The sequence below is a fragment of the Watersipora subatra genome, chromosome 8, assembly GCF_963576615.1.
Source record: "Watersipora subatra chromosome 8, tzWatSuba1.1, whole genome shotgun sequence".
NCBI lineage: Eukaryota > Metazoa > Bryozoa > Gymnolaemata > Cheilostomatida > Watersiporidae > Watersipora > Watersipora subatra.
In genome coordinates this window covers 48,275,842-48,298,146 of record NC_088715.1, presented here as the reverse complement: position 1 = coordinate 48,298,146, position 22,305 = coordinate 48,275,842, and the positions used below count along the sequence as shown (strand labels likewise).

The following is a 22,305-nucleotide window of genomic DNA, read 5'->3' as shown; positions in this document are numbered from 1 at the left end:
TATCATAAATCTCCAAATCAATCGCTTTACTCTTGTTTGGTCGTGGGATGACTACGAAACTTTTCTTTATTGGTCCAATTAAACAAAGAGGTATATTTCGCTGTTGTAGATGAAAACAGAAAAGTCTCTCAAGGCATCTTTGAACAGTGGGTTAGAAAGTTCAAAAAAAGCTATACAAGATTACAATAACTTTATTTAAATCAAAATTGAAAAGAAGGTAACTGTTGTTGCATCAGAATAGAGTGAGAAAGCTTCTGTTAGACATTCTTTTCACTTTAGCTTGACTAGCCAATTAAAGATTGTCGTAAGATTTAAGGCTATATAAAAGGTCATTTTTGCTTAATTAAAATGTTTTTTATCTACAACGAAACCTATTTTATATAATTAATTGTTATTAAATTCTACCAATTGTAATTAGTTCTCTATTCATAGTAGCCAGAAGATTTACATATCCCTCTATTTAAAGTATCGGCAAAGTTTTTGTTTATTATGTTGGGTAGCCATTGAAGATTCTTCTGCAAGGCAAAATCTTTAGCAAGGCTGTTAGTGCCTTTTCCAATTAATTGACCACATATTACAAGGCACCAGTATTTCGACCCTTCTATAAATGAAGCTATTATAGAGATTGTATGACATGACATAGTGTTTTACATCTAAAAGCATTAATTGATGCAGCTTTAAATGCAATCATGCAGCTTTTCATTTTATTACTACTGTAAAGTTTACAGATGTGGCACTGATCGTTCACCACTCTGACGTGGTTGGGCTAAATAAAGTAAATATTCCAAACAAAGTTTTTGCAAAATAGAATACTTTGTTAACTCATTTGAAATAAAAAGATTTAAACGTGTAGTTAGGCAGTATACTATAAATCTGTAAACCAAACAATATATTGGTGCCATGTCTAAATAGAAAACTAGTTAGCTTCGGCGGACATAGTAACTTTCAGAAGCTATATTTCCAAGGAACAAATCTAATTTTAATTAATACTTGAAAACTGATGCACTGAACTAAACAACAGCAAGCTGTGTCTTTTGGTAAAATGAATGTCTTTACTATAGTGAATCAAATTTAATGAAAGAATTATCAGTGACAGGAAACCGAGTTCTAAGTTTTTAAGTTACTAGAAATTACAGTTTATTCTAAATGACTGTCTATCTCTAAATATAATCCAATAGTCAGTGTGTGGCACTTTTGTTACTTGAATAGTAGGAATTGCAGACAGATGTTTTCAAGCTTCATGTCTAATTCATAAAATTCCTTCTGACTCCACTGCTTTTTGGTTTTAAAATAGATTATTTAAGCAATCAATGAGTTCTAAGCTCTTTTGTTTTCAAATCACAGCAAACGATGTCGATTTGTGATTCTATTAGATATGTGTTCATCTCACGCAGAAATAGCTTAGCAATGGAAAGAGTCAAATTCCAATGGGTAGGTGCAAAATAGTCAGCGGTCAAAACGGAAATGAAAAGGATGAGATAAACAAGGAGTCTAGCCAATTACTTTTACTAAAGATGGATATTAATAAACACTATACCAAAATGTATGTCAGATTGATAATGATTCTATTTTGCTAAAATTTTTAAGATTTGTAAGAGTATGGACAAATATATCATGAACCATGTATCATTGACAAACATTATAAAATCAATGTAAATACGTGCCAACTGTTCTGTATAACCTTCGAAGTAATTGGCATAAATACGTTGACTTCACCTGCAAATATCTGCCCCTCGTAATGCTAGTGCATCTGAAACTAGTTTACAAGGCTAAATGACAAAGTGGAAAATGTTGTTTCCCAATGACTCACATAATGTTGATGTTGCATTTATGGCGCAACTCCTGTAATGCCATTACATAGCAGTATCGAGGTTAATTGATTTTTGTTTAAGCACCTGACTTATTGGCACGGTCTAACATAATTTTAATTGCAATAACCCATAAAAGTTAACAGACAGTCCATGAAATAAATGTGCATATGGTATAACACAAAATGAGATTTCAATAATGTTTTGGTGTAATTTTGACCAAAAACTTGGTTTACCCACATTTTTAATTATGAAAATCAACAGAAATACTCAAAATGTTTGCAAATATTTTCTGAAAATACATGTACTTGCCAAATCAGTATAGATTCACAACAAAAGTATGATTGAAAAAACAATTTTTTTTGTGAATGAACTAATAGGTTGAAGCAAAAGTGGTTTCATTTCAAAAATGGCCGATTAAAAAAAGGAAAAAACCATCCAAAGATCATCTGAGAGAGAAGCAGCAAAATTGGAAGCTTTCAGCCAATCACAGAGTTTGACACAAAATTGATGCAACCAGAAGCTACTTCACGCTCATTGGTCAATAATCGAAATACTGAATTCTGAATGGTGACACCTATTCAATGACTAACTGACCGCTCTATGCTAGTCACACTATTCAACTAATTCAATTATAACAAGTTTGTTCAGTTTTTAGCTGAAAGATCTAAACATTTAGTAATAGTTTTTATGCATAAACGCAGAGCAAGAGTTCATGACCTTTATGAATAGCAAATGTTTTATATCTTCCGGTTTGCAGAAGAAAGAATTCAGTGCTAGTGCATTTCTGATGTAATTCTATAAGCACCACTTTAAGACTAATGCGGAGCATATATATACTGTATATCACAGATTTTGTGTGGGAGTTTCAGAATCTTTTTATACCTTGCCCGAGTACCTCGAAGATTGATGTCATAAAGTTTTGATCTAGCCATCATACTCTTAGCTGTAGACTGTAGTTTACACCGGTAATCTGCATGTGTTATTAGAGGTAACATTATTGTACTGTGAGGTTTTATTACCTAGTTTCAGTATACGGTTATAAAATGCATCCTATGATCCACTAAAGGTTATGATGAGAGTTTAGTGTTCTCATATCGGCTTTGAAAGCTTGGCAGTAATCGCGCACAGCAAAACACTTGCAGTGCTAGGCTTTGCGTCTTATGTTCACATGAACCTGCATCGCTGATGATCTTACAAAATTGGCCACTCGCCATGTTTTTTCAAAAGTACAGTCTTGCACCTGTACAGTGCATGTCAAGAAGATTTCACCTGTGGCTGTATGCAAAGGTTGAACAGAGCTGAACTATTGCGTTGACCGTCGACAACCACTGGCGGTACTCGGACCATAAGTTCCTATTTCACCACCGATAGCCCTGCGATCTTGCTACAGATGCATGCAGCGTGTATAGGAACCTGGCTAAAAAGCCTACTTAGTCTTATGTTTGTGCATTGGTTAGTTTTAGCATTGATATTCGCCATTCATGTGTTTTTTGTGGAAAAAGGATGTCGCTGTATTATAGCAACGAACTCGCTTCATGATTGTTTGAGTTTCTAAAACTGACCTTTCGTCCTACTAACATTGGAATATTTGATGAAAAATGAACTATTATTACTACAGTATGCACTTCTACAACTTGAGAGTTGTCTTTGCTTGCTACTTATCTTATAATTTTCTTTCTTTATCCTGTACTTGTATTGTACAATTTTGGTTTTCGTTAAATTTTCTGAGACACGTAACCTGGCGCATATAATTATTGAACTTTATTTGTAAATACTTGTTTATAGCCTTTGCATATAGCATTGGATTGAGCTTTGGTTTACAAAATTCCAATCAACACAAATATTACGTTGTTTAAAATTCACTCCGATCATAACGCCACATGAAATGCATAGCCTAAAGTCTGAAAGCTGGTAGGACTAGTAGACTAGGCGATTACTGTTTATGTTGTTCTGCTTGCCTAACAAGTTCTTTCTTCTTCATTTGAGTTGTGATTAAACAGTTTGTGTACACATGCTCAATGATTTGTTTCTCTTGTAGTGCTCGAGCATAAACTAGTTAAACCTACTGCGTAAAACACCGTTTTAATAAATTGGCTCTCTCACGAGTTACGCGAATAAAATATCATTGGTTAAAATAACGTGAACGTTATAAATTTTGGTCTACAGAACCTTTTCCTGTAAAATCTTTTGCAGTGCCAACAACATATGTACTATTGATCCACACACAATGTAGTTGCAGTGCTTAATAATAAAAGGAGTGGAAGATGCTGGTTTATTAATCTAGACAATCATTGTTATATTTTCAACTGTTGGTTTTAATTAAGTGCTGCTTAACCATATGGTGATTGTCTCTGATTACTGCATCCCATTCGCAAGCTGAAAACTTTGCTAGATAAGAGGTCAAGTTAAATGTTAAAACAGAAATGTTTATATGGCTTTAAAATGACTCGATTCAATTCTTATTAAAAAATTAACAATCCATTTTTCAATTCTTTTGCACATATTTCGTTTTAGAAATAATTCATTCCAAAGTTCAATGCAAAACGTCACCATTCATCTTTTAATTATTTTAGCTATCCTTACTTTAATAACTTGATTCAATTCTCCCAAAAAACAAACTCGATTCCTTACTGATTCTTACCAAAATATTGACTTATGGTGATATATCAAAATAAAAATAACCCACCATTGCTAATTTAGCTACACCATTAGCTCAGTATCTTGACTGTTTGTATAGCGAATATCAGCTACAGTATTTCACAATAGATTGTATTGCTTTTTCGGATGGAATTAAGTCATGTCTATCATTTTTTGCTGGCATGCACTTGGTATTGATGCTGTGATAGCAGATTTTTTGCAATATAACTTTAATTTTACATTTTTTTACAATCCGCAAAAATTTTGCACGAGAATCATTGCATTTGAGAAACAAAATGAACGTTTATTACTCTTGTACTTATCTAAAATCAGCTGCAAAATAAAAAGCTATCATTTTTGAGTTTGACCAATACGCAGATACATATCTAATATAGAAATGCAGTAGGTAAAATATTTTGCATCCATTGTTAAAGATTTTTTCTACCAAAACACATTTAGGTTGCTGTTTACAATATTTCTTTTCATTCATCCTAAACCGGAAATAAAAAACATTGAAACCTCAAATTCAAGCTGTTTATGAATAAAGGCAAAATTATGTACTGGTAAGGAATTTTTGGCAGAATAATAACCAAATTTGCTGAATTCATTGATGAAAGTTCTTGGGTGAATCTGATAACACTGCTATCCATGATAACTGTTTTTATATAGAGGCAAAAAAGCCAGTCGTTATGAATAAAACCTGGCTGCAAAAAAGCTATCATTTTTGCAGTTTAATCAAGACACGAACACATATCATCTAATTTAAAAATGGGATAATCAAAAATGTCTTTGGTCCAGTGTTGAAGAACTTTACTACCAGACATCGTTTAAGTTGCTGTTCACAATATTTATTTTTGTTCACGCTTCACCAAGGATTAAAAAAATGAAACCTTGGTTTGACACTGTTTGTGAGTAAAAGAAAAGCTATGTACTCTACATGTAACTGGTACGGATTTTTGGCAGAGTAATAACTTAACTTGTTAAACTTATTGAGGAGAAAATTTGGGTAGGTCTGATTACACTGCTATTCATGATAATTGCTTTTATATGTACATAGGCAAAAAGGCCAGTCGTTATAAAAGCTCTTTGTTAGAATCAATTATATTTGCGAGCAGCTGTGAGGCTTATTAATAAACTTACTGTCAGTGCCAAGGCAAACCATAGAGCTAAACTACATGTATATTTGGGAGTAGTACATATTATTAACCAATAAAGCATAACACAGTTATATTGAGGTCTTTAAAACCTGTGTGCAGCTGGCAACATGGAACTGCACTGACACTTTTGCTTTGGCTCACATCAAGTAACAGATTGTGTTACTTAGGTCATCACTGGATGAATTATTCATCAACACAGTAATACTAAAGGAAACGATTGGTGTACTTTCAAAAATATTGTAGGCTATAGGCGTACATATATATCGGTAAAGAAACCCACGGTAACAATCTGATACAATCCCGTCCTGGTAAAAACCATCATCATTAAAAATTAGTAACAAAATAATATGTTAACTTTAGTAACTATATGTAGATACCTACAATGACTTTATTGCATTTAGCGGTTATAATCTGGAAAATAGTATACCACTACAATGTATTACATGGAAAGTTTTTATTTTTGAGACAGGTAAGTAACATATACGCTGACTTTAACTTAAATGAGTTTAGTTTACTAAACACATACTTGAAGGATGTTTTAGTATGTGTTTTACTAAACTTCAAACTTTTACCTAGAGTTTTATCGTTTATCTGTTTGCGAATCCGTTTTCTTCATAACATACATATATTACTAAACTCACGATTGTATTGTTAGTACAAGTCTCAAATTTCAATATCAAGATCAACTAATGTTAATATTGTGTAGCAGATCAAATTTCCTTAATGAATAAAGGATAAAAAAGTGCCACGTTGCATATACATGTGTAAGATAGAGGTCAAATGCAATTTAATAACACTCTATTTTCTATCTTACGACATTCATTTAGTTTATACAAAAGCTTAGAGTCAATTACGAGATCCGGTTGGTTTTCACCACACCACTGATACATCCGAGACATTTGGTTAGACTGTCACCATCTAATTGATTGTATAAAGATATTTTTGCCAGTGGAACAATAATTACGTGACACGATGTTTATGGAGCCAGCTAAAGAAGTCAGCAATATTTTCCTCTTCATACAGTTATCATCGAATCTGTTATCTGACATGTTGGTTCTGGTTTGCCATTGACATTCTCCTGAGTCATTCAGTGTCTTTGTGTCTTGCAATCTCTATAAACATAAGTGTTTTCCTATTTAATTAATTGTTATTGTAGCAATACGATTCTGGGATTCCAATGGTTTTTATGTATGATATATATAAGAGCTGCATCTTTAGAATCCAGAGTGTGTGCAGAATACGAAGTGCTTGAGATGAATATATTACCAGATTACTAAGTTGAGATTCTAATACAATAAAGTTTTGCTGCAACCTGACAGTTTAATTATTCGATTCGAAGATTGATAGTAAAATAATTACGCCGCACACAACCATCACACATGTACTTAGGCCAAAAATATTTCTTAACAGGTGTACCGTAACGCATGGGCGCAATGCTAAAATAATAAGCATAATGTGCATACGCTACAAGTTATATAATAACGCCTGTGATTATTATGCCTTGTATAGCTCCGTGGTAGAGCGCATGGATTTACAACTCAGGTGGTAATCCCTGTGATGTCATAATACATCATAATGCAGAATTTTAAAGTCTAAAATTTTAATAGCTATACGATTTACACAAATTCGAACAGGTACACAGAAACGCAGACAAACTTTCTGAAATATATATACATATGTATAAATATATATATATTTTTCTGGCTCAAGCGCGTCTGATACATGCATCGCACGAAACAGATTTGCAACGCGATTACTAAAAGTTTACTTTCTGTAAAATATTGTTTTATATGGTACGTTATATGAAAAATGCGTAAAAATACGAAAATGGTATATATATACCATTTATATAAATATATATACACAAATATATATTATTATATATATATGTATTTATATTTATATATACATGTAGATAGATATATATATATATATATATATATATATATATATATATATATATATATACATAGATAACATTTTCGCAAATGGATATATAAAAGCTAGCAATAAGAAGCAGTGAAGCATTAGAAAAAAAACTAAAACATAAATAAATTTGCAAAATAGATTAAGTTTTTTTTCAAAATAACTTTTAATTAAAAGTTTTCAATTCACTGATGTAGACTGGTACATAAAAACAATACCGCAAAATGCATGTGTAATGTATATCATTATTTATCCTCTTTTTGTGGCATGTTTTCTGTGTTTTATTCATTTTATTTTGTTTTATTTCCATGTTCAATCTTGTTTTGTTTATTTTATTTCAGTTTTAATCAAGTTTGATTCATTTCATTTTAATTTCAAGTTTTATCTTTTTATTTAATCATGTCTTTGCATGAGGGCCTGTTTTCTACTACGTAAATACAAATCATCGTATGTATGTAACTCATATATGACTATCTACTCAAGATAGTTGACTCATCCACTTTATCTTCAAGACCTTGCTATAGCCCTATCTTCTACCATATAAATAAGTACAAACTTCTGTATGTATGCTTTTTACATTGATTCCTGAGCACATTTTATACAAGACAAACTACAACCTTCTCCGGGCTGCTTTTATTTTAATTTTTATTTTAATTTTTGCATGGCATCAGCATTTACAATGCACCAAAAAGACTTATCCTCAATAAGTGATTCAGTGGGCTATCTTCCACTACATTGCACCAAGTTAGCTTGCTTTTTAGCACTCCCTGCACCAGCAGGAGAGCTGTATCTTTTTGACTTTTTTTGCTTTTTAGGACCCAAAAGTAGTAAACGCTTTTTTAAACTAAAAAAAAATTTGAGTTACAATCCCTTCGACAGGAGTAAACAACTTATTTTCGCCTGCTAAAAGGTTTCCATTTCATTACAAATTAAAATTATCTTCAAGTGTGCAATATCATAATCAGTATTGATACGCTTTTGCCTCCTCTCTGCTCTAATTGTTACCTGTGACAGCTTAAGTCACATTCCTCTACAGGTACGCACAGTATAGTAAATATAATTTCATTTTTCTTTTCGATGGCCATTAAATGGTCAAGTGTGCAAAAGGTTGCTTTTGAGTACTGCATCGCTTGGCCTTTTTTGTTGAATTAGGTTGAAAAGGTTTTAACCAGACCCACTAAATGTTATAGTGAAAGAGAAGATCAAAACTGATGTGTTAAAATTTTTGGGACAAAAAGTTGAAATTTGGTGAAATAGGTAAAAATACATACTATAACTTAATTTTAAGTGTGTGTTTAGTAAGCTAAACCTATTTGAAGTAAATTCAAAGTTCACGTTTTATGTACGCCTTAAAGGTAACAACTTCCTACCATATGTATTGCATTTGGTACACATTATAATGTTGTACTTTATTGCAGATCACAACCACTAAATACACTTATGTAGAATAATATTGCTACTCCAGTTAACATACTATTTTGTTACTAGTTTTCAATATGTACACAGTTTTACAAAAAATTTTGGCGAACAAATTTTTTAAAACGAATTTTTCGAGGAATATTAGAATAGTATAATTACAATGGTCTTTTAGAAAGTCAAATACTATTAACACCCCTACACTCTCTGCCAAAGTATACTTTTGATTTTAATTATTTTTGAAATTTAGTACCCATACATATTAGAATATTCTGCAAGGTTATATTTTTGATTTCGAATTTTTTTTAAATTTATAGTTTAATAAAATTTTATATATTTTACAGAATTAATAGAAATGCAGTGGAAAGAATGTTCACAGAGAACATAAGTTTTATAGGCAGTATATATATATATATATTATATATATATATATATATATATATATATATGTTACTAATGGTTTGAAGACATCAGAACCGCTAGTACTGTCACAGTATGAGTTGGTATTTGATGCCAGCGGTGAACTCTAAAAAATTGGTGTGTGCAAGAAGTATTTGACACTATTGCTTTCCCGGCTGTCGTCTAAGAAAAATTTAATATATTTAATATTTAAACCAACACTCAGAGTGGGCTAAAAGAAAATATTTTGAATATCAATAATGATTTAGTCAACTGTAAAATAATAAAACACTGTTTCAAATAAACATTGTTTTAATAAACTAAAGTATCAAATAGTACAATTATGCATTATGAAAAGAAGTGTGGTAATAATATTTAGTTTTTACACAAGTCAAAAATTAAAAAATTACACTCTCACTTGAGCGTTTCTCATGACCGTGGACGAAGTCACCTATGTATGAAACTTTGCAGCCACCCCTGTCATTGAAATCCTTTCACCAAATACTGCTCTGATTTTGCTTCTTTGACAGACTAGATACACAATAATCACACATATATCACATCATCGCTCTTTTATGTCGAATGAATCTTTGATTTTGAGGAAAAGTTCAACTTCCCAATAATTAACAGCTCTACCTTTTCTACTGATAGTTACCTGCTCTACTCTGTAGCCAGTTTCAACACTAATAGCTGTTTTTTAACAGATCAACCAGGGACTTCCGTTGCAAAGTCTATATACTTCTACACATTAATGATATTCTCTTACTAACTCATTATCTTCCTATCTCATTAATTAAATTTTCAAGACAATCTGCTTTTCCACTTTTACTGTTGCCAGGGTATCAGGCAGCTCATTGCAAAAAACTATCTACTGTTGACAAGTGTTTCTCTAGTTTCACTCCAGTAGGCATCTGCAAAGCCTCCATTATATAAACCCAATTTCAAATCTGTTTTTATTACTAAAAGGCAATAGAAGTAACATGAAAACAGTAGACGCACATTCTAACATTAGAGTTATCTGCACTCACCACTGGTGTGGAACAACTCCTCTACAGAGGTGAGAGCCACTTCAAGCCACAAACAAGGTTTTGATTTTGCTTCATTTTGTTTCATCTTGCTTGATCATTTGTAAGAAATATGTGTAAATGCTAAAGTTTTTGCATACTTTCTGAAAATTAACCTACACAATGCAAAACATTTTCTAAAGTTGCAAATACTGGCTTTCAAAAATTATTAATTTTTTATATTATACTTTTAAGTAGTTACAAATTTTTGTACCAGTTTTTTAATTCAATTCATGCTGATTTATTTTAGTCTAAGCTTAGTGCAGCCAAAACTTTACTGACATGATTGTACTTGCAAGGAAGTTTACTACTTTGTTTACCAGGTTTGTGATCGAAGTCATAATTTGACTATTTTAATAACTATAGGTACTGCAATTAGCTATTATTGTTGTAGTAGCTTGGGAGATAGCCACCTAACGACTATTATATTCTGTTCTAGTTCATTCCTATGTATGCAAGTCAATGTCACCTAATTCAGTTCCATGCAATTTGATTTGTTTTCAGTATTTTTCAACCCTTTTTTTATAGTTTTTTTTTTGTATATCTTTTGTTAGAAGTGATTTTCAAATAGCATGTAGAGCAGTATTTTTTTACTGGCTTGGCAGATTTTTGAGAAAATAATATTTGCCAGTTTTTGAGCAAAGCAATGCTAATCTCACTTATACTTTGCTCTTTTCCCACGACCAAACGAGCGGAGCGAAGTGGGGGAGTTTTTATGATAAATGCATGGGCACACAACTTACAAAAATTATTCATCAACAATGAGACGAACCCTCGTCAAGAAATTTCATCAACAAATTTAAGCATCGTTATGTAAAGTCGTTAAAGTATAATAACGTTAGAAAACACATTTAAACCTATTTAAATATGTTACCAAGTCTTTGTAAACTTTCGATAATATCTTAAAACTTACCCATCTGATCGGATTATACACAAATAGACAGATTAATTTCAACGAAAATCGCCACAAAACACTTGAAAAGCTTGGTTTAACAAAAGTTAAGACCGAAAATTGAAACGCCGAGGAACAGATAATAGAATGATGAAGTCTTGCGCAGTTCACGATAAAATAACATGCATTTTTCAACAGTCTATAGCATTGTCGAACTGCCGAAGGTTTTGGCAATTAACATAGGAGTACAGAAATCGTTTCATTTTTGCCGATTTCAATTTTTTCATTTTCATTTCCCGACACATTTGAATACTTTCCCATTCTAACTGATGTCCAACGCAGTATAAGTAAAGCAAATGACGATGATATTTTTAACGTTTCTTATGAGATTATTGCAATAATTAATTATAAGTTTGGATGACTACAGGACAATGACGACGTAGTACAGATTTTTAAAAAATCTATATAAATATCGCAACTTCGTGATATTGTTAGCTATGCCGTTTTGAAATGTAAACAAAATTGTGCATTGGTTTTTTATTATTACTATATAAATAATATTGGTTATTCTAATAATATCAGTGCATCTTACTTCTAATATTGGCTAATATTGCATATTTTTTTTGCAGGAGAAGAGATATAAACATATAATCTTTTCCTTTCATTATTGCTATTTGTTGTATATAATAACACCCAGCACATTACAGCTACCATTGCAGTTATCCTATTTGACTGCTAATATTGCATTTCTCAACCATCAGTACCCTTTCTTTTTTCCAATATCACTTTGGTCGTGGGCTGTATGACAGTGGAATTTCTAGTCTTTAGACATGTCAGCATAAATATAGTCGACCTCAGCATTTTTGCTGAAACATTTTTCATATGCATTGACGTATAAGATCGAGTTAGACAGGGAACTGCTTTGATTATAAAATAGTAGCAGATACGGGTAATTGCTTTGATGAGGTCGCTTTCAAAGTTTTAAAGGAAAATTGTCAAGCTTTGGGCTTAGAAAATGAAAATATTATATTGAAGTTTTAAAAACATTTTTACCATTTTGAACGGAAAGAACACCATAATAATGGCTGCTATAATGTTTTACGGTGTTTTTGAAAAGTAGTCACCTCATTTATCAAAATGCTCTGAAGTCTTTACATAAGATTGTAAATCACATTATAGATCAATTAGAAAACAATGGATAGCAATTAGACTTTAATGAATGAATCAGAGTGTAGTTTAGATGATTATGACCATCAATTTTTTCAGGCACACCATTGCTAAGATCATAAGAAACACTACAGCGACAACCAAATAATTAACAATTATTAATGTGACCGAGCCATGATTAAAACCATTTTTGAATGCTGATGCTGATCACTTGTTCTTATGAGTTCATAAAGATCAAATAATAAAAAAGCGCCGAACAAAAATAGGCGACATTAAGTTAGATGCTGTGAGTTAGTTGTGATGCTGTACTTGTCTTTCCTTTTTTCATAATGACGGTCTGGTGAAGGTGGGGCTCAACTAAAATTGGTGTTCAAATGGAGGTTTCACGGTATTCTCGTTTATACATGTATGAGGATCAGTCTAAATATTTTTAGTGTATTTATGAATTTTAAAATCATTTTTTCCATCTTGCAAACATTTTTGAAAACTCTCCCAGGTGTAAAGTCAAGTATTTGCCTAGACTTTACAACTTTACAACTTAACACACTATAAGAAGAAGTTTTGCTCACAAGAAGAAGTTTGGATTTATTCGATAAAATTTATTTTATATGATAAATAACAACAGTATAACTGGTACATGTGTAGACATGTCTGTCTACTAACATACTGGCACCTTAGTACACAAAACGCTTAACTATATCCAAAGGTACAATTGTAGACAAACTTATCTCTGAAAGCAGAGAGAATCTATCACAATAGTTAGCTACAGTCTCCTTTTGCTTTTAAATCAAACATTTCAAATAAATGAAATATATTAAAATATACAAATATTGCTGAAATCCGATTTCACAATGTAATATTTTTGATGGTTTCACTTACTGTGATAAATAGATTAAAAGAAGATATCAATGCACTGAATTTATTTCTGTTGTACAAATTAAAGAAGATTTTCAATATTTTCCCTGCCATTTTGCTGCTAAGAATAATAGTGATATTAGGTTGTGTATGTCAAAGACTGCACAGAAATGGCATTCGATGCTGCTGCCTACTTGCTCTACTACTCCAAGCAGCCTTAAAATGATGATGTAAAAAAAAGTTCAAACAATTATTGGGGCATTGCTTCAAAAACTTTATCCCTATCAGGTATTTGTCTCCTATTTGTCCAAAAGTTAAGTTATTTACGGCTAAACCTGTTTTTATTCTGCCACAGCTGCAGACTCAGTTTCCTCATGATTTAATAGATTTTCATATCTTTTCACAAAATCTGCCTTGATTGAAGCATTGTAGCCCCTCCTGTGGTCAGACTGCTTCCACCAATTATTACTCTGCTATTGCTACACTGACCTAGTAGATGCGCAATAATTCAACATCTACAACATCATCCTGCTCTTATGTTGGACGAATTATTTATTTTATGGATGACTGCATTTTTCAAAGAACTAACAGCAACATATCTTGGAGGAACAGCTACTCGCTTCACTACCTAACCAGTTCCAAAGCTAATAACTGTTTTTAACAGATCAACCAGGAACTTGTCTTGCAAGGTCTATAATACTTTCATACATTCATAATATTATCTTACTGACTCATTATCCTGCTGTCTTGTGGGTGAAATATTTAGGACAATCTGCTTTTACCCTTTTATAGCTGGCAGTTAATTAGGCAACAAACCCTTCACTGCAAATAATAGTGTATTGTTGGAAAGTATCTATCTAGTCTCACTCTTACTAATAAGCATCTGGAAAGCCTTTAATATATAGACCCAATTTTCAATATGTTTTTATTGGCAGATTGGAAACAGAAGTAACATAGAGATAGTAGAAAATTATAACATTAGAGATTTCTGCATTCATCACTGTTGTAGAACAACTGCTCTACTGAGGTGATAGCCATTTAGATTATACAGCCCCAAGAAAGGTTAAAGATTTTATTCTTTTTTGCCACATGTCTGTTGAAAATACTCATTTGTTTGAAATGTTTCCGATTGATTAAGCTTTTGCATATTTTCTGAAATTCAGCCTACACAATGCAAACCATTTTCTAAATTTGCAAATATGGGGTTTCATCAAACTATTAACTACTTGATATTTTATGTTACGTAGCTGTAATATTTTGTACCAGTTTTTGATTTCACTTCTTGGTGGTTTGTTTCAGTCTCAGCTAAGTGCATCCAATACTTTAGTAATATGTTTGTATGTGCGGGTAAGTTTATCACATTAGGTCTGCAATCAATGTCATCATAAGGCTATTTTAGTGATTTCAGGTACAGCAGTTAGCTATAGCTATTGTAGTAACTTTGTAGATAGCCACACAAAAACTATTATATTCCTTTCTTGTCTATTTTGTTTTATGACATCTAGTGTCACTTAATTCCATTTCATGCAGTTTTATCTGATTTCCATTTAGTCTGGTCTAGTCTATAGTTCAGTTTATAGTCTAGATCATCATGTTAATTAACTCCATAATTTAGCCCATAGTCTCATCTATAGTCTAGCTTACAGTTTATTCCATATTCTTGGCAAGCTCGGAGCGCCATCTATAGGCTAGTCTATAGTCTAATATATTTCGTATTTCAGTCTATAGGCAGTTTAAACACTATCCAACAGTCTATAGCCCTCTCCAAAATCTATTCTTCAATCTAGTTTATATTTGAGCCAATAGTCCAGAGCATTTTCTAGTTTATAGTGTGATCTACTGTTTAGTTCAGAGTATAATGTATCGTCTAGTTTATAGTTTCAGAAGAAAACTCCAATCTTTTGCCTGATCCATAGTCTATTCTATAGTTGAATCTCTAAAATAAATTGAAACCTAATCTGTAATTAGTTTTAGTCCAGTTTGTAGTCTACTCCTCATCTTATTTTATAAACTAGTCTCAAGTTTTGCCTATGGTCTTATCTAAAAGTTAGTTTGCTTTTACATATATAGTCTAACCTAAATTTTATCCAACAATCTAATCTATAGTCTAATCTTTAGTCTAGTCTATTTTCCAATCTATAGTTTAGTCTATAATCCCATGACCAGACACAAGTGAAGCTAGTGTTTGGGAGCTTTATGATAAATGCATATGCACCCAACAGTGGCGGGATTGACCCTGGGTGCCAGAGGTTCCTCCAAGGGGCTACCGCCCACACCAGGGACAACAGAACCAAAAGGCGAGCTGGCAAGTACACAGGCCACCGGACAAGGACCAGTGGCCATCATGTACCGTGTCATAGCCACAGGAGAAGAGGTGCCAGCGGAACACCTGAAAGTTGGGAGCAGAGAGCTGGATATCCTGCATCACACGTGTGAGACTTTCTACGCATACAACATGACAGCGTGCTGGAAGCATGCGTAACCCCGCGAGGCCTCACCAGATTGTGTGCCATCTGCCCCCAGCCATGCAGGGACCACAGTTTGGCAAACACACACCCTGGTGTACTCTGGGGTGGGAAGAATGATAAGGCGCCTCCAGCTGACATAGTACTGGCCCAGACTGACGGCCACCACAGTAAGACGGCTCATCAAGAGTTGTGAGGTGTGCCAAGCTGCAAAGCAGGGAGGGACAAAGGCGGCCGAAGGGAAAAGAAGGTTCTACGCCGGACGACCCTGGCAGAAAATGGCCAAGACCTGGTGGGGCAATTTCCAGACACACCTAAGGGGAACAAGTGGGTGCTGGTCTTCATTGACCACTTCACCCAATGGCAGGACGCACTGGCACTACCTGACGTCACAGCCCCGGTGGTCGCAAATGCACTGGGTGAACGGGTCTTCTGCTACCTCGGGGTACCCGAGCAGATCCACCCAACCCAGGGGGCGCAGTTTGAGAGCTAACTGATAACGAAACTGTGTCAACTCTGGGACGTGGGGAAAACCCATACAGCTCCTTGTCATTCACAGGCCAATGGAGTTGTTGGACGGAACAATCAGGGACTCAGAGACTCCTTGAGGGCACTACTCCTGGCCCGGGGACAAGACAAGTGGGACCTGCTGCTTCCCCAGCTGATGAGGGCATGCCAAGGCACTCCCTACTCTGCAACTGGAAAGACAGCCAACATGTTAATGTTGGGAAGGGAGCTGAGGTTGCCGGACCAGCTGGAATGCCACCCACCACTGGCCGAGTTCTTTCTTGCCCACAAGCACACCCTTAAGGTAAGGCCACACGAGACAAAATTCTCACGAAATCGGCGAAATTTGGACGAAACGATTCGTGCGAATTGACATTTGGACGACTTTGTCCATCGTTGGTTGCACACGATGAACGAATCCTGAATTGGACGAAACGTCAGAAATTCCTACGTAACGTTGTTTGATTGGTCAGTTGAAAAGGTTAGTTGAATGTTGAAGGTCATTTTATTTGGCGCGTATCCATAGTGAGAGATTTTATCTGTTTTAAAGAGAGAGTTGATTTTGCGTTGAAATGGAAGACAACCATCTGGAACTTTTTATAGACTTGGTTAGAGAGAGAAAAGTAATATGGAGCAAACGAGAAAATGGCTATAAGGACTCAAGAGGGGTGAAACTGAACAATTTCTAGGACATCGTCAGTGAATTGGAGAGGGCGTTTCCAAACTCCAAAGTGAAGTTTACTGGTATGTTTATTTATTTCTAGTAGTAGGTAGTTGGTGGTTGCTAGCTAGTAGTGTGGTAGCTAGCTAGTAGTGTGGTAGCTAGTACTACTGATATCATTGGGTTTTTGGGTCATGCTTGTTTTGGACTGATTTTTTTATCTGAGAGAGAGTGAGTAGATCATCTCAACAATTGTATCAATTAATTAATTACTTCAGTCTCAGTCATGTTGTCTTGTTCCACATATTCTACTGCTGCTACTCTCTACCTGTACACATAAAGTTAATTAAGTTTGTTGTTTGTTTGCAGTCGATATGGTGATGAAGAAATGGACCAACCTTAGGGACACCTTTAACAGCAACAGAAGGGCGTATGATGCAGCTTGTGCAAGTGGGGCAGCAGCAGTCCAAGAGCCGCAGTGGAAGTGTTAACCACTATTTAAATGGCTACTTACAGCTCATCGAGAGCAGGCGTAAGTTGGCTTTTAAGATGTTTTTTGCACACAAATTCTGATTTGTTGGAATAATAAATGGTTAGTTACTAGTAATTTATTCTACTAGACTTCATAGCTGTGGTGTTGGCATTGGCGGTTTTACCAGAAAATTGAAAACAAATATCTATGTATGTGTGTGGAACAGATTAAATAATTCAATTCAGTCTTTTTTTTCAGAACTACTTCTTCCACCAACATACCACCTCCCTCACAAGCCTGCGCACCCTGTCCATTGTCACCTGCTAGACCATCTTCTTCAGTTCCTGCATGCATCACACCGGTCGTCCCGACAACCGCAGAAGCCCATGCACATGCGTCTACACCTGCTCGACCACCAGCAGCTATCCCACCAACTCCACCAACACTACCATCACCCACTGAACCACAGACGAGCAAAAAGGCATCCCGAGGTATCAAGCACAAAAGGATCGTTGAAGACCACTCCATCGACATCGAGCTGGAGTCCGTAAATGACCGTGTCAGAGAACTTAGTAGACCCGCCCCAAAATCGGAACACCAGCTGTTTGCGGACTCAATTGTGCCTGGACTCGAGCGACTCACACCCTACCAATTCGCAGTTGCTAAGAACAGAATTAACTACATGTTGTTTGAGTTGGAGTATGCGGAGCCTGTCCCGCAACCAGGTAGCTCTCTCACAAACAGACTTCCCAGCTCCATGTCGTTTGTGTCGTCTCGGAGTACTGACAGGCCCACGAGTGAGAGATGAGATACACCAACATTCACAGAGATGTTGTCGCCCTCCTGGGATGATTCCTAGCACTAGATTAGCTACAAGTCTATTTCTGTTTGTTTAATCATAATACACATATTGTATTTTATTCCTGCTTATCTGTGTTTTTATCATAATATTATCTGTGTGTATTTTTATTAATTTTTTTTAGCGAACAATCAATCCAGAATCTCTCATCAGTTTGATATTTCTGTACAATCTAAAAATAATATTTGCTGACTTGCCAATCTTGTTTAGCCGATCAGAATTTATTTTATCAACCAGAATAAATACATTTGCACATAGTGTTGAAAAAAATATTTGGAACTAAAATTTCTAATCTACATGAACTTAACACACATAAATTTAAAGCATTGATCTTAAATCAAAAATCAAATCGCTGATAATTCTGTAAAACGTAAAACAAACTACGACTAGTAGAGTTCCGAGCAGGGTGGTTGACATTGGTTCATTTATCTTTAGTTAATATGGGCATCTTGCCATGGGACCGAGCCCTGTGGGCTTGAAAAATACTGCACAAGTCTGTCTCTGATTCCTGCTGCCTCTGCAGTCCCACCTCTTCATAGCTGCGTTCGGTTTGGCTGGTCGGAGGGAGGGTGTGTTTGTGAATGCCAGAAACCAGGTGTGATGGAGCCGTTTGGGTTTGGAATGTCCAGGTAACCTGGTGGTGTGTAGCTGGGGTCGTTCACCGTGCGCAGAAAGTTGTGTAACACACACATGGCGCGAACTAGGTTTGTTGCCTTCTCTTGGTCTGCCTGAATCATCTTAAACAAGATTTGCCATCGACGGGATAGGACTCCTGCGAAACAAAAACATTTTCAAATTAATACATGACATTCCTCCACGTGCGAAGTGAAAAGACCCAAAACACATCACTTACCAAACGTGTTTTCTATGATGCGCCGTGCACGAGAGAGTCTGTAGTTGAAGATTCTCTAGGGCACCGAATCGAGGGCTCGACCTGGGAATGGCCTCATAATATATGGTTTCAGAGGGAATGCCTCATCTGCCACAAACATGTAGGGAAAGTCTCCAGCTTCTTCATAACCCACCAACGGCTCACTCTCTGGCAGATTAACTTGATCTGTGAAAGGAGAAAGCAAACGTAATGAACCCGGCTGTGAAGCTGATTGGTGTTGGTTGCGGCATGTACAGATAATAAAAAATAAATAATAATTAATTAAAGATAATATTTTTCTAACCATTATTCAAGCCTCTTCTAAACTCAGATGACTCCCATATTCCCCCATCACTATTACTTCCTGGTTGACCAATGTCGATGAGGGTGAATCTGTATGAAGCATCACATACAGCTAGTAGGATGATACTGTCTCTCTGTTTGTAGTTCCAGAACATGGAGCCAGAGTGCTTTGGCTTTTGAATGATGATGTGCTTCCCGTCAATACTACCAAGGCAGTGAGGGAAGTTCCATCTTTCAAAACTACAAAATAAAAATGAAAGTGCGTTTTAGCAACAATGGAAAAAGGATATTATGAAAAAAATTAATAAAAATAAATAAATATTAAGCACAAAAAAAAGAAAACACCAGACCCTTCAGCGATTGCCCTCCATTCATCTGGCCCTGAGAGAGGTTTGAGGTAAATGGGCTGCAGCACAGTCCACAGTGCGACACATGTGTCATCAATTATCTGGGAGACTGTTGATCTGCCCAAGCGGTAGTGAGCTGAGATGGCTGCGTGAGAACTTCCTTCAGCTAGGTGGTGAAGTGTGGCTGCCAGCTTCAGTCCTGGCTCTATTGACTTCCTCATCACTGTGTCCTGCTTTGTTATGAGAGGTTTTATTGCCTCAAGAATATAGTCAAAGTTCTTAGATGATATTCTTAGGTATTTTATGTGTCTTCTTGAATCCTCATCTTTTCTCAACTCCTTGATCAGATTTGCATAAACTCCCAGTTGATCTCTTTTCTCATTGATGGGGTGGACCCAATACCTTCTGTCTGAGTTTGTAGTGAGAGTCCTCTTTTTCTGTTTGAGTAGCAGATATTTTTTCTTTAGCAGTAGCAAAGCAATTCTTCTCCGTTGATCGTCATCCATGTGCGTACTGAAGCAAATGATTGAAACGGAATCGGCTTCAATTTATCACCGCGTTCTGATTGGCTAGTCGAAAGTTAGTTTCGTACGAATCCGTGGTGGGGAAACTCCGTGTGGCAGGTCAGAAATTTCGTACGAGTAGAATTTCCCAGATTAGTTGAAATTACACGATACGTGTGGCCCGGCCTTTAAGGTGCAGCAGAGGCTGCAGACAGTGCACGAGGCACTACGACAAAATCAGATGGAAGTGAGACAAGAAGACCGAGAGGAGCTGCCGCCGTACGCCCCAGGCGACTGGGTATGGCTCACAAATAAACGCTGAAGGCGGGAAGAAAACCCCAAGCTGCAGGCAAAGTTTGTGAAACCATACCAGGTCCTGAAGGTTTGGGGAAACCACACATATCTGGTGGAACGACAGGGCCAGTCTTCCATTCAGAGCAAAGAAAGGGTGAAACCTCATCATGCTTGCCCAGAAAGGATGGGGCAAGCCCCGCCCACCCTGGAGCCGAAGAAGAGTCCTAACATGAAAGGAGCTCAACCCAGTGGGCCGGAGAGGGGACAGGAGGAGGTCAGAATAGACCCTGTACCCATAATTCCAACTCCAGCAGGAAAAAGTATCTACTAAAAGCTGCAGAAAAACAAGAGCAGAAGATAACTCCGAAGACGCCCTCCAAGTTCCAAGGAAATCAATCCGGCCAAAAGAAAAAAGTTCCGGGAGAACCTGAAGCAAACCCGGTGGAGACTGAAAAGACCATAACACCAGATCTCATCAGTTTAAAGCACTCGTTTTCTCTAGACAACATCAGAGCGCGGGAAAAGATGGATAGCGAAGGCAACGCATCACTACAGGACATACTGACTTCGGTCACAATTAGCTTGAAAGAAGCTGGAGAAGGAATGGAAAAGCCAACACCGGCAAATGTGGTGGCCTACAAGGGGGACGACACGGAGCTGGATATGACACGACAACCGGACTCTGCCATATTAGAAATTACTGAAGAAGGAGCAGAGGCGTTGTTGGATGCAACCCTAACTGAGAAGAGAGTGGAGGATCTGCTCAACGAGGCCATGCCAAAAGAGGTGGAAAAGGAGTGTCGGTTGGCTGCTGTGGGCACTAAGAAGAGACGAGTCAGTTTTCCCTCACCGGAGTTGTCCTTTTCTCCACTGACTGTTACCGTAAGAGAAAGCACGCCCATAAGAGCCAGAGCCAGAAAAAACCAGGCCTTAGAAAAAGACGATAGTAATGACTATCAAATACCTGTCTTCCCAGACGTTCTCACGAGCAGAGAAACGGGTGAAGGACGGGAGTTGCCGGATCTGTCAGTTTACAACCAGCACCCGGCGGATCCACTTTCATGTCCTACAACACTATGCGGTGTTTGTGTGCCCCTGTGACTGGCAGCATGTGTCAAGAGACCAAATGCTATTACACCACGCTACTCACCAACAGGGAGGAGTGGAGCAAGTGGTGTATTTGGTCGACCAGGACTCCTGGATGCAGTTCTGTCAAGAGAACAGGCGAGGATATCTGACGATGGCTGGCTGCGCTCCCACTACTAGAGGAAGGAGGCGTTGTAGCCCACAAAAAGGAGTACAGCCGGATGGCCTTGGATCTCGTCGGGTCACACACGCTGGTCGAAATAGTGGGACAGACTCCAGCTAGCCCGACCCTCCGGCAGACGCAGCCAAATCCGGTTATTGGCACAAGATGCCCAGGAGTGAACGAGGGCTGCCAAGACGATGCAGACAGTCTTACGGCAAGAACACTTGGGACCCGGGAGCGCCAGCTACTGCTGGGGGAAGTGGAGCGCCTTCGCTATAGAGCCCGCCAACATGAGGCGCTGGTCCAACTGGTGCTCCCTCAGGACATAAATTGGACACCTTAGTCGCCAAGGGAAGGGAGTGTGTGGTGGATGGCATCCCCTTAAATTTAGCCAAGCTAAGCCCAGCCAAGCCCAAAGCCAAGCCAAGCCAGAGCCATGCCGAGTCAAGA

At 36.5% G+C, this 22,305-nt stretch overlaps 1 pseudogene; it reads right to left on the bottom strand.

The window, feature by feature from the left end:
- Nucleotides 1-18,821: 18,821 nt before the first annotated feature.
- Nucleotides 18,822-20,315, bottom strand: LOC137402647 (uncharacterized; annotated as a pseudogene).
- Nucleotides 20,316-22,305: the final 1,990 nt, after the last annotated feature.